This window comes from Entelurus aequoreus, linkage group LG11, assembly GCF_033978785.1.
Source record: "Entelurus aequoreus isolate RoL-2023_Sb linkage group LG11, RoL_Eaeq_v1.1, whole genome shotgun sequence".
NCBI classification, from domain to species: domain Eukaryota; kingdom Metazoa; phylum Chordata; class Actinopteri; order Syngnathiformes; family Syngnathidae; genus Entelurus; species Entelurus aequoreus.
Genome location: NC_084741.1, coordinates 40146129 through 40156938, shown reverse-complemented (window position 1 = coordinate 40156938; position 10810 = coordinate 40146129).

The following is a 10810-nucleotide window of genomic DNA, read 5'->3' as shown; positions in this document are numbered from 1 at the left end:
ACTAAATAAACAAAAGAGCAAACAGGAACTAAAGCAGAGGCAAATAACTTACAAGTATTGCGGAACAAGGAACACCAGGTAGAGCATGACATGTATGAGTACAGGAAACAAGAACATTGCTTAAGATGCCACCTGATTAACAACCAGGGACAGGTGTGTCTCCTGATTGTCAACCAAGAAACAGGTGAGGGGCACAGCGCTCAGGCAGAGGTAAAGTAGCTGATAGTTATGGTTATGGTATCTGTCTATATTGAGTGGAGACAAACAGGAAGTGGGATGAAATAGGAGTGCTGGACATAACTAAACACCAAAACACAGGAAAACAGTAAACACAAGTCCAACCTGGTCAGGATGGTTATAACAATTTCATATCACGGTAATTGTGACCCAAGTTATTACGGCTCTCTTTATTTGTTTATTGCGGTATTGTTATATGTGCTCAAAACACGCATTGATATATTCTAACCAAATTTGATTAAAAAAATTATATGAAGTAAATAGACACAATATACTTGCTTTTCGGAGGAAACATTAAACATTGTTTTGTCTTCTTAAGAGCCATATTCAATATGGGTGTTTAGATATGTTTATCGTTCTTTCTCTTTTCATTTGTAAAGATTTTAGAAGTTTTTTTTTTATTATGCTAATGGAAAACTAGTGTTGTGCACTTCACTTTTGGTTTATGTGACGTGACATTGTATTGTTTAATTGCTCAGACCGAAATATGTTTCTACAAGTTTAGATTGTTGTTAATGACTCTTGTATTCATATTAGCATGTAAGCTAGCTGGCCAGCTAGCACTAGCCGGTCCGGAAATTTATCAAGGCGGGGTTATAAATGACGGTTTTTTGAGAATTTTAATTTAAAATGGTAATAGTGATGGTCAGGAGGTACACCGCGGCTTATCATTATTACCGTGTATCGTTACATCCCTAACGCCAACGTTAGCTTCCAACAACAAGCCGTTTGGAGCAAAACAAAAGAAATTGAGTGACTTAATAAAATGATCAACGGATTCTCCGTGAGCTATAAAGAAGCAGTAATAGAGGAAAATGCAACTTTTGTTGGCAAAGACTTACACCCGCACTCATCGCCACATCAAGCGGCTCGTTCTTTGCACACAGCACTGTGATCACATGCAAAATAAACAACTGCACATCTCTGCCCTCCACCACATCCTGCCTGACTTTGCTAACAAAATAGGGGTCTTCGAAAAAAAACTTCAATATTTCCTGTTATTCTTATTCCTGCACTTAAAGAACCGATACCTTTGTGCAATTTACAGTGATGGAGTATTACAATGTAATGTAACAATGTTTTAATTTTCAAACTGCGCTTTTGAGACAGTCTTGTATACAATTCAAGTTTAAAGTGTCCAATTTAAATTTTTGCAATCAAAACCTGTTTTGTGGTGAAGAGAAAAATAAATTGTATTCATATTCAAAGTTGTTGTTTTTTTGTACTATTTTACAACATTACTACCAAAACCTAAATTTTCTGAGATGATTGCTAAAATACATTTTCAGTTCCATAATCTATAACTAGATTGTCAAAGTATCGGATCAGAGGCGGAAAACATCCTTAATAATCACGATGTAGTAACTAGGGTTGGGTATTGTTTACATATTAAACAATACTGGTGCCAAACTGGTACTTAAAACCATGTAACACATACACAATTATGTCCAAAAAGAACATTATGAAACCAAACGTTCCAGCCTGAGCATTTGAGTTAAATCATGCTTATCATCGGCTGTCTTAATAGTAGCTACTGTATGTATTTAGCATTGAAATGAGGCACCAAAATCTACTAAGATTTTGGGTCTGGTTTAGGACCGTTTATGTCGGCATCGGTGCTGTTTTGGTACTGAGTTTTGATACTTAGACTTAGACTTCCTTTACAGGATAAAAGAGCAATAAGGTGCAGATATAAATAAATAGATTACTGTACAGATAAATATATTGCAATTTTGCATATGCATCCACGTTTATGGATGTATGTTATATTATCTTTATATTCCAGCGAGTTAATCCGTTTTTGGGGGGAATTGAGGGGATTATTATGATGCGTCCAAGAGTCTTATGGCCTGAGGGAAGAAGCTGTTACAGAACCTGGAGGTTCTGCTACGGAGGCTGCGGAACCCCTTTCTAGTGTCCAGCAGTGAAAACAGTCCTTGGTGGGGGTGGGAGGAGTCTCTGCAGATTTTTCTGAGCCCAGGTCAGGCAGCGTCTTTTTGCGATTTATGCATCCTTAATAATAAAACTAAAAAAGATACAACTACTTATTGTAAAACACCTGACAGACAATGGGGATGGGATAGAAATACTGTTATCTAGTGACTTTTTTAAAGGTATTGCAGTTCGTCTTGTGCGATATGTTGACTTCTTGTGACATCTGAGCTGTTCTCTTCACAATCATTGAGCTAAGAAATTGAGCTTAGTCTGTATTGTTTTCCTGCCAGCCATCCTGGCCCACATGCAGCTCATGTGATTGAACTCCCCCCAGCACTTGTGGGGTGCAAAGTGAAGTGGAAATGTAGCGCAGGCCAAACATGCAGCGTTCAGGCTAATATAAACATAACACATACTGCCCATGGAGATGAATATACAGTAAATCTGCAGGGATGATCAGGTTCCCCCTCAGGGGTGGGGTGGAAAACACAAGACACTTACTTGTCAAGGACATTTAATACACAGCTTTTCATCTTCTATTACACATTTTATGAAATCTAACATTATGCAATTATTTCATTGAGTTTATTCTATGGCAGAAGAAATGTACTTGCATGCAAATATATATGTACATCACATGTCTCATATTTTGGCTAAAATTGTCATGACAGGTTTGGACTTTGTTTTATTTCCTGTCCAGCCCTCTTATTTGGGTTTCCAATTCCTATTTGCTTTTTTTTTTTTACACTATTTTCCAGTCTGGGCGCTGGTTTCCTCAGTTTTCACACACATATACCTGGTTGCCAATCAGAATGCTTTATATGCCAGCACTGTTCTCTGAATCATTGCTTGTGTTTTACTTGCAACTCTATTTTGCTCCTAAGGTTTTTGTGTTTATGCTAATCAGGGGTGTTCGCTTTCAGTGCACTCCCTAGCACCACTAGTTTTAGTTTTGTTTAATAAAGTATTACATTACCTGCTCACCACATCCTGTCTCTGTATCATGGGGTCAACAACGCCACACCAGAACGTAACAGAAATGGAAATCTTGGACATAGAAATACTGCGATGAGGTGGCGACTTGTCCAGGGTGTACCCTCCCTTCCGTCCGAGTGGAGCTGGGATAGGCTCCAGACCCCCCACCCAGAGAGAGACAAGCAGTAGAAATGGATGGATGGGACATAGAAATAACCCATTCCGTTTAACTGTCACCATGGCTAAAACTCTGTGACTACTGAAATGTTTACATTTTAACATGACATATACATGTACAATAAGTTATTATAAATAACTATATATATATATACAGTTGTACTATGTCATTATTAGTTCCTTATGCAGTTTTTGCTATGTTCTATTGTAGCAGAGCTTGCAACGTGTCATGGTTGTATTGGTCTTGACCCTAGAATGCAGAGATGGCAGGCGAGGTGCAGACAAAAAGTATTTCATAAAATATAGGGCAGCAAGGAAGTGCACAAAAAGGCAAAATAGGCCCAGCAAGCATAGGGAAAGCTATGCTGCATGGAGTTTCAAAGCAAAACAATGATCCAGCCCCTTCTAGAGGTCAGAGCTGGCATGTAAAGCATCCTGATTGGCAACCGGTACCAGGTGTATCCGGATTAACAATCAGGGATCGGTGAGGTAGCCACCTACTGGAAAGGAAACAATACACAATTTAAAAAAACATAATAAACAAAATCCAAAACTGTTATGAGAGTCATGACAACATGACTGTGGTGACAACTAAACTTCAGAGGTGTCTTTTTTTTTTTAACCAAACATTGTGAATTAAACTGTATGGTGGTTTTCACTGTAAGAAAATGTGGATTTGCTTGTTTATAATTTGTAACTTTGAATTTAAAAGCTTTTAGATCTATTCTTTTTTTAATCTATGCATTTTAATGATGTCTCACATTGAAAATAAAAAAGAAATACTTGATTTGTCCATTTACGATGAAGTCACAACGGCAAATATGAATTTCTGTTATTTATTTACATTTTAAAGAAGCTTGATTTCAATATTTTTGAGTGAAGGTGTTACGCAACAGTGTAGTTTTTTTTAAAAGGGGGTCCTGTGTCATGCTTAATGGCATCTTCACAGCACTCAGGAAGTGGAAATGTCCATCCACCATTCTATATATTGTTTTGCGGCAGGTTTTGAACCATTGACCCTCTGGATCCTAAACCAAGCCATGAGCCACCACCTCACTTATATATATGATCAACTCATTTGCAATGTCTCAGTAGTTTCCCTTGGCAACTTCTTGTTGGTCTGATTAGCCTGAAATAAAAATGTGAAAAGAGCTCACAAAAGACTAATAATTGTAAGTGTAAGTGTGGACCAAAGAATGCGCCTACATTGATTCTAAATCAATGAGTTCTGATTGGCCAATTGTGTAAGTGCTATCCATTCAACTGGTACATTTTCATAAGTGGATTTTATGATTCATCTTTGCAAGTGCACTTGGAAAGGACTGGATTAAGGAGAGGTAATACAATTGTTGTATTTACTGTGTAGTTTCCTTGGTTAGCATGTCAGCCTTACAGTCAGAAGATTTAGGGTTTGCATCTTTGAGTGTGGAGTTTGCATGTTTTTCCAGTCTACGTGGGTGGGGTTTTTTGTATGGTACTGCAGCTTCCTACCAAACATCTCAAAAACATACTTGTTGATTTAGTTCAGTGCTTCTGAATTATTTTCTGTTACACCCTCCCAGGAAGAAAATATTCCCCCCTCACACACACACACACACACACACAAACACACACACACACACACACACACACACACACACACACACACACACACACACACACACACACACACACACACACACACACACACACACACTCTCCACCGTATAACTATAAGTAGTATAATTTGTCTTTTAAATTGTTATAACTATACCTCTGCGTAACATTGTAAGTTTGTAAACTCTAAAGGAAACAACATACCGGTCTTTCCTTGTCTCTTACCGTGGTTACACGGAAGCCAAGTGCTACATAAGCTTCATCATATTCTGGTATGGGTAGAAAAAGCATCTTCCCCGAGGTCACACCCCACATCCCTCCCAGGGGTCCCGTCCCACTATTTAAGAAGGACTGATATAGTTGAAGATTCAGAATTGTGCATAAGTGTGAATTGTTGTTGTTGTTGTTGGACATAATAATGACACTATATTAGAATATAGTGCAGCACGGAGGTGCACAAAAAGGCACAATAGACAGAGCAGCATAGGGAAAGCTATGCTGCAAGGGGGTTCAATGCAAAACAATGATCCAGGCCCGTCCAGAGGCCAGTCTAACATAGAGGCGCTAATGCATGCTTTTATTTTTTGTCATTTAGTATCAGTATTGTAATGCCATGCTCTCACTTATGTCTCCGACTGCTCGCCCACATACTCTTCGGAGCAGACATCAACGCAAATCTCTCGCAGACTGCGAGAGTCAAAATGCCTGCCTTCTTCCTTCTTAACTTTCTACATGCAATCATTTGGTTCAGAAAATGTTGACTTTGCACAAAATCTTTGCAATTGCTGCAAATGCGCCAGGACGTAGTCCTAGTAGAATTGGAGCCATGTTTACTTCTATAAACACTGCAGCACGTGTGACGTCATGACGTCATGTCTGCATGCGGGTCAGATTGCATTCACATTAGACATCGCATTTTTTCTGTAACGGGAACGACGACATAACGGGATTGAATTTGACTAAATAATACAAATTGGACATTTTACCCTACAATGTGAACATAGCCTGATATACAACAATACTAGCAAATTCTACATTTTATTTTTATATTCTACATTTAATAAAATTAACTTTACAAAAAATGTCATGTTTATTTGTTTTTTATTTTAAGCATTTTAGTTAATTGCTGAAAACATTTTTAGTTCCCTAATCTATTGTCAAAGTATCACATCAAAATTTGATCTGATCCGACAGTAGGTGACACTGTAACAAACATTAAGGATTGGGACTATCCAGGCCTAGCGGCAGTGTGCTCAAAAAAACACCAGGTACCATCCGTGAACAGATGATAGTCTATAATTTAGTTCTCTTTAGGACTTATCAAGTCTTATTACGTTGTTATTGCTTTTTTCACTCACGCTTAAAGTGAAAATTGAGGCAGATAAACTAGTAACATGTTTGGCCAAAAAATCGGTTTGGATTTTAGGCCAACAATGTTGATCGGGACATCCCTACTCTCTAGTGTCATTCTATAGCTTCATCTTTAAAGACTGCTGCTTTATGTCATACGTGCCAATTGTCTAACACCAAAGTGTAGCAATGAAGGTGCGTAACGGTCGTGTAGAGTAAACCAACACAGGACCTGACTGTGAGGGACCGGTCACAACAACAACTTTGTAAATACGCAATATTTTGGTGAAAAACACAGCGACTGACTGATGGAAAAAAAAAACGGGCCAAAATTTAGGGTCTATGGCACGATCGCGTTATATTGATTGTCTCATTATATCAGGCCACACACTATATTGAGCTTTAAATGTATCTTGACAAATAAGAGACTTACTATCTTTGCCTTAAGAAGATGAAACAGAAAGGTCACACATTTTTTAAGTTGTGTTACGTTGAAAAAAAAATGACATGAACCAGCATGAAAAATGTGAAATGTTTTTATTTTCATACATGCACTGCGGTATAATATGGGTCCTGACTATGAAGCTTTGTATTTGCCCACTACAGTACGTACGACTGCATTTTTGCCTCATTTCTGTGAGATTCGTGCATGTGACTGAGGCATTAAGGTGTGGGACTACCCAGGCCTAGCTGCAATGTGTTCAAACAACCACCAGGTAGCACCTGTGAGCAAATAATACTGTATGATCTCTTTCTCTCTCTGACTTATCAGGTCTTATCAGGTCAAGCTTAAAGTGAAAATTGAGGCAAAAATAAACTGATATCATCTGTACTTGCTACACGGTGGAGTAAGAGTAACATGCTTTCTTGTATTACAAGAGATATGCGATCCAAGTTAAGGCATACATGCATTTTAAACATTTTATTCAATGGCAGTGTGTGATGGAAATGAAAATCCCCTTATTTTTCCTTCCTTCCCATATTATGAAATACAAATGGTTTGAAAGTATGTTTTATGCCTCCAAAAGATGATTCAGAATCAGAATCAGAATCAGAAATACTTTATTAATCCCCGAGGGGAAATTAAAATTTTCACTTTAACACCAAGATCTGTAACAAAGCACATACACTCACCTTGTGGCTGTACCTATAGGACAATGTGCCTCTGACGTATGTGCTAATCGGTCAACCTTGATTGGTACCATTTCATTCAGCTAAGTGCAAGTCAGTCTTAGTGCTTACTGTACTTTGGTCCTTTCAGCTGCAGAGTAATGAGAAAGTATGTGAGGACGCCCACTCCTTAGAACATAATCACCCTTGCAACACTTTTTCTTTTTCTTAATTATTTCCATTAGCTGCGGAAGTATGTGTCACTGTCTATGGAATTGACCGGAAGATTGACCAGGATGTGAAAAGTGACTTTGGCGGCGCAAGAGGTTTAAACAAATGGGACGATATTCCACGGCATTAATATTTTGCTGTAATTCTTTAAATTAAAAGGGAGTTTGTGTCCTCAACTGTAATCGATACGCTTGTTGACATTTTCAAGTGCTTTTTCCTCCTATGTATCAATAAGAAGGGGTGAGCCAGATAAACCAGATGCACTTGAGGCAACCTCAGGGAAGATATTCATTTCAGAGGTGAAGGATATTTGCTCAATAATCCTTGCTCATGCAGAGAACAATAGATTACAAGTGGTGCAAAGGGACTGCAAGATATTTTTGTTTAAATGTCCACCCAAAAATGATCGAATCACCTTGGGCTCTATTCTCCCCTGTGCTCAAGTGAAAAAATATGTGCGTTTTTCCCTTCGGCCTTCATCCAAGATGCACAATCTGGGTGGAGCAAGCCTTAAATGTGGGCGGTTCATGTCAAATTTGGTCTTCCGCGAATTCTCTCATTGATTTAAGGACTTATGTTCTTGCATGCTTCTGAGGCTTCAACAAGTCCAGTGGTCCTGGGAGGTGAAACTTATAATTGACTTGAAGTTTTGAGGCAGTGTATAGCTCGCATTATAAAATAATAAAAGAAACATCTAGACAACTATCAAATATTTGCTGATCGCTTCAATTGGGGCCAACTGGAAACAACCATTGAGATGATGATAAAAGTACCATAATGCTAAATAAAAATGCACATTGTTTACCTGTTAAAAATGGGAAAGAAGAGCTCGACCATGGAATAAAATGATCACCGTGGACATCCTGGGACGGTCAATGCATACGATTTCTGCTGGACAGTGAAGCCATCATTGATCAACAACAATCCCTTTATTGATCGTAGTAGCAAGCATAATAACCACAACATTTTAAACATTCAATTATTGAATTTTAATCATTTGATTCACTTTATTTTTTGACAGTTAATGTCTCACTGTCAGCCATCACTCTGCGACTTGGGCATGCACGCACGCACACAGTCGTCCATGCAAGCCCCTCTGACGCATCACGGCTTTACAAACATTTGGACGAAACAGAACTCTTAAAGGGGACACATTGTGCAAAACCAACATTTCTTACTAATTGGTACCTGTTTTGTACATTTAAGATCTGCATATTGTGACTTCTGGGACTTACTGCTTAGTATCTTACATTATTTATTGTTGTTTTAGTGTTGTTTTTTTATTAATCAAGTAAAGTTTAGTAAGATAGTCAAATTTTTATATTACATCTCTATTTTCTTTGCTTTCATTCCTTGTAATCTTTTTCCATGAGAAACAGGAGGATTAAAGGCCTACTGAAACCCACTACTACCGACCACGCAGTCTGATAGTTTATATATCAATGATGAAATCTTAACATTGCAACACATGGCAATACAGCCGGGTTAGATTACTAAAGTGCAATTTTAAATTTCCCGCGAAATATCCTGCTGAAAACGTCTCGGTATGATGACGCCTGCGCGTGACGTCACGGATAGTAGAGGACATTTTGGGACAGCATTGTGGCCAGCTATTAAGTCGTCTGTTTTCATCGCAAAATTCCACAGTATTCTGGACATCTGTGTTGGTGAATCTTTTGCAATTTGTTTAATGAACAATGGAGACAGCAAAGAAGAAAGCTGTAGGTGGGAAGCGGCGTATTTCGGCCAGCTAGCTGCAGCAACACAAACACGTAGCCGGTGTTTCATTGTTTACATTCCCGAAAGATGACAGTCAAGCTTTACCATTGGCCTGTGGAGAACTAGGACAACAGAGACTCTTACCAGGAGGACTTTGAGTTGGATACGCAGACACGGTACCGTGAGTACACAACCAGAATGTTGCCATAAGCATTTTGTTTAAAGGCCTACTGAAATGCGATTTTTTTTTTTTTTAATGGGGATAACAGGTCCATTCTATGTGTCATACTTGATCATTTCGCGATATTGCCTTATTTTTGCTGAAAGGATTTAGTAGAGAACATCGACGATAAAGTTCGCAACTTTTGGTTGCTGATAAAAAAGCCTTGCCTGTACCGGAAGTAGCTGACAATATGCGCGTGACGTCACAGGTTGTGGAGCTCCTCACATCTGCACATTGTTTACAATCATGGCCACCAGCAGCGAGAGTGATTCGGACCGAAAAAGCGACGATTTCCCCATTAATTTGAGCGAGGATGAAAGATTCGTGGATGAGGAAAGTGAGAGTGAAGGACTAGAGGGCAGTGGGAGCGATTCAGATAGGGAAGACGCTGTGAGAGGCGGGTGGGACCTGATATTCAGCTGGGAATGACTAAAACAGTAAATAAACACAAGACATATATATATATACTCTATTAGCCACAACACAACCAGGCTTGTATTTAATATGCCACAAATTAATCCCGCATAACAAACCCCTCCCCCCTCCCGTCCATATAACCCGCCAACACAAATCAAACACCCGCACAACACACTCAATCCCACAGCCCAAAGTACCGTTCACCTCCCCAAAGTTCGTACAGCACATATATTTCCCCAAAGTCCCCAAAGTTACGTACATGACATGCACATAGCGGCACGCACGTACGGGCAAGCGATCAAATGTTTAGAAGCCGCAGCTGCGTACTGCGTTACACATACAAATTAAACAAAATGCTTATGGAAACATTCTGGTTGCGTACTCACGGTACCGCGTCTGCGTATCTAACTCAAAGTCCTCCTGGTAAGAATCTCTGTTGTCCCAGTTCTCCACAGGCCAATGGTAAAGCTTGACTGTCATCTTTTGGGAATGTAAACAATAAAACACCGGCTACGTGTTTGTGTTGCTGCAGCTAGCCGGCCGAAATACACCGCTTCCCGCCTACAGCTTTCTTCTTTACTGTCTCCATTGTTCATTGAACAAATTGCAAAAGATTCACCAACACAGATGTCCAGAATACTGTGGAATTTTGCAATGAAAACAGATGACTTAATAGCTGGCCACAATGGTGTCCCAAAATGTCCTCTACAATCCGTGACGTCACACGCAGGCGTCATCATACCGAGACATTTTCAGCAGGATATTTCGCGAGAAATTTAAAATTGCACTTTAGTGATCTAAGCCGGCCGTATTGGCATGTGTTGCAATGTTAAGATTTCA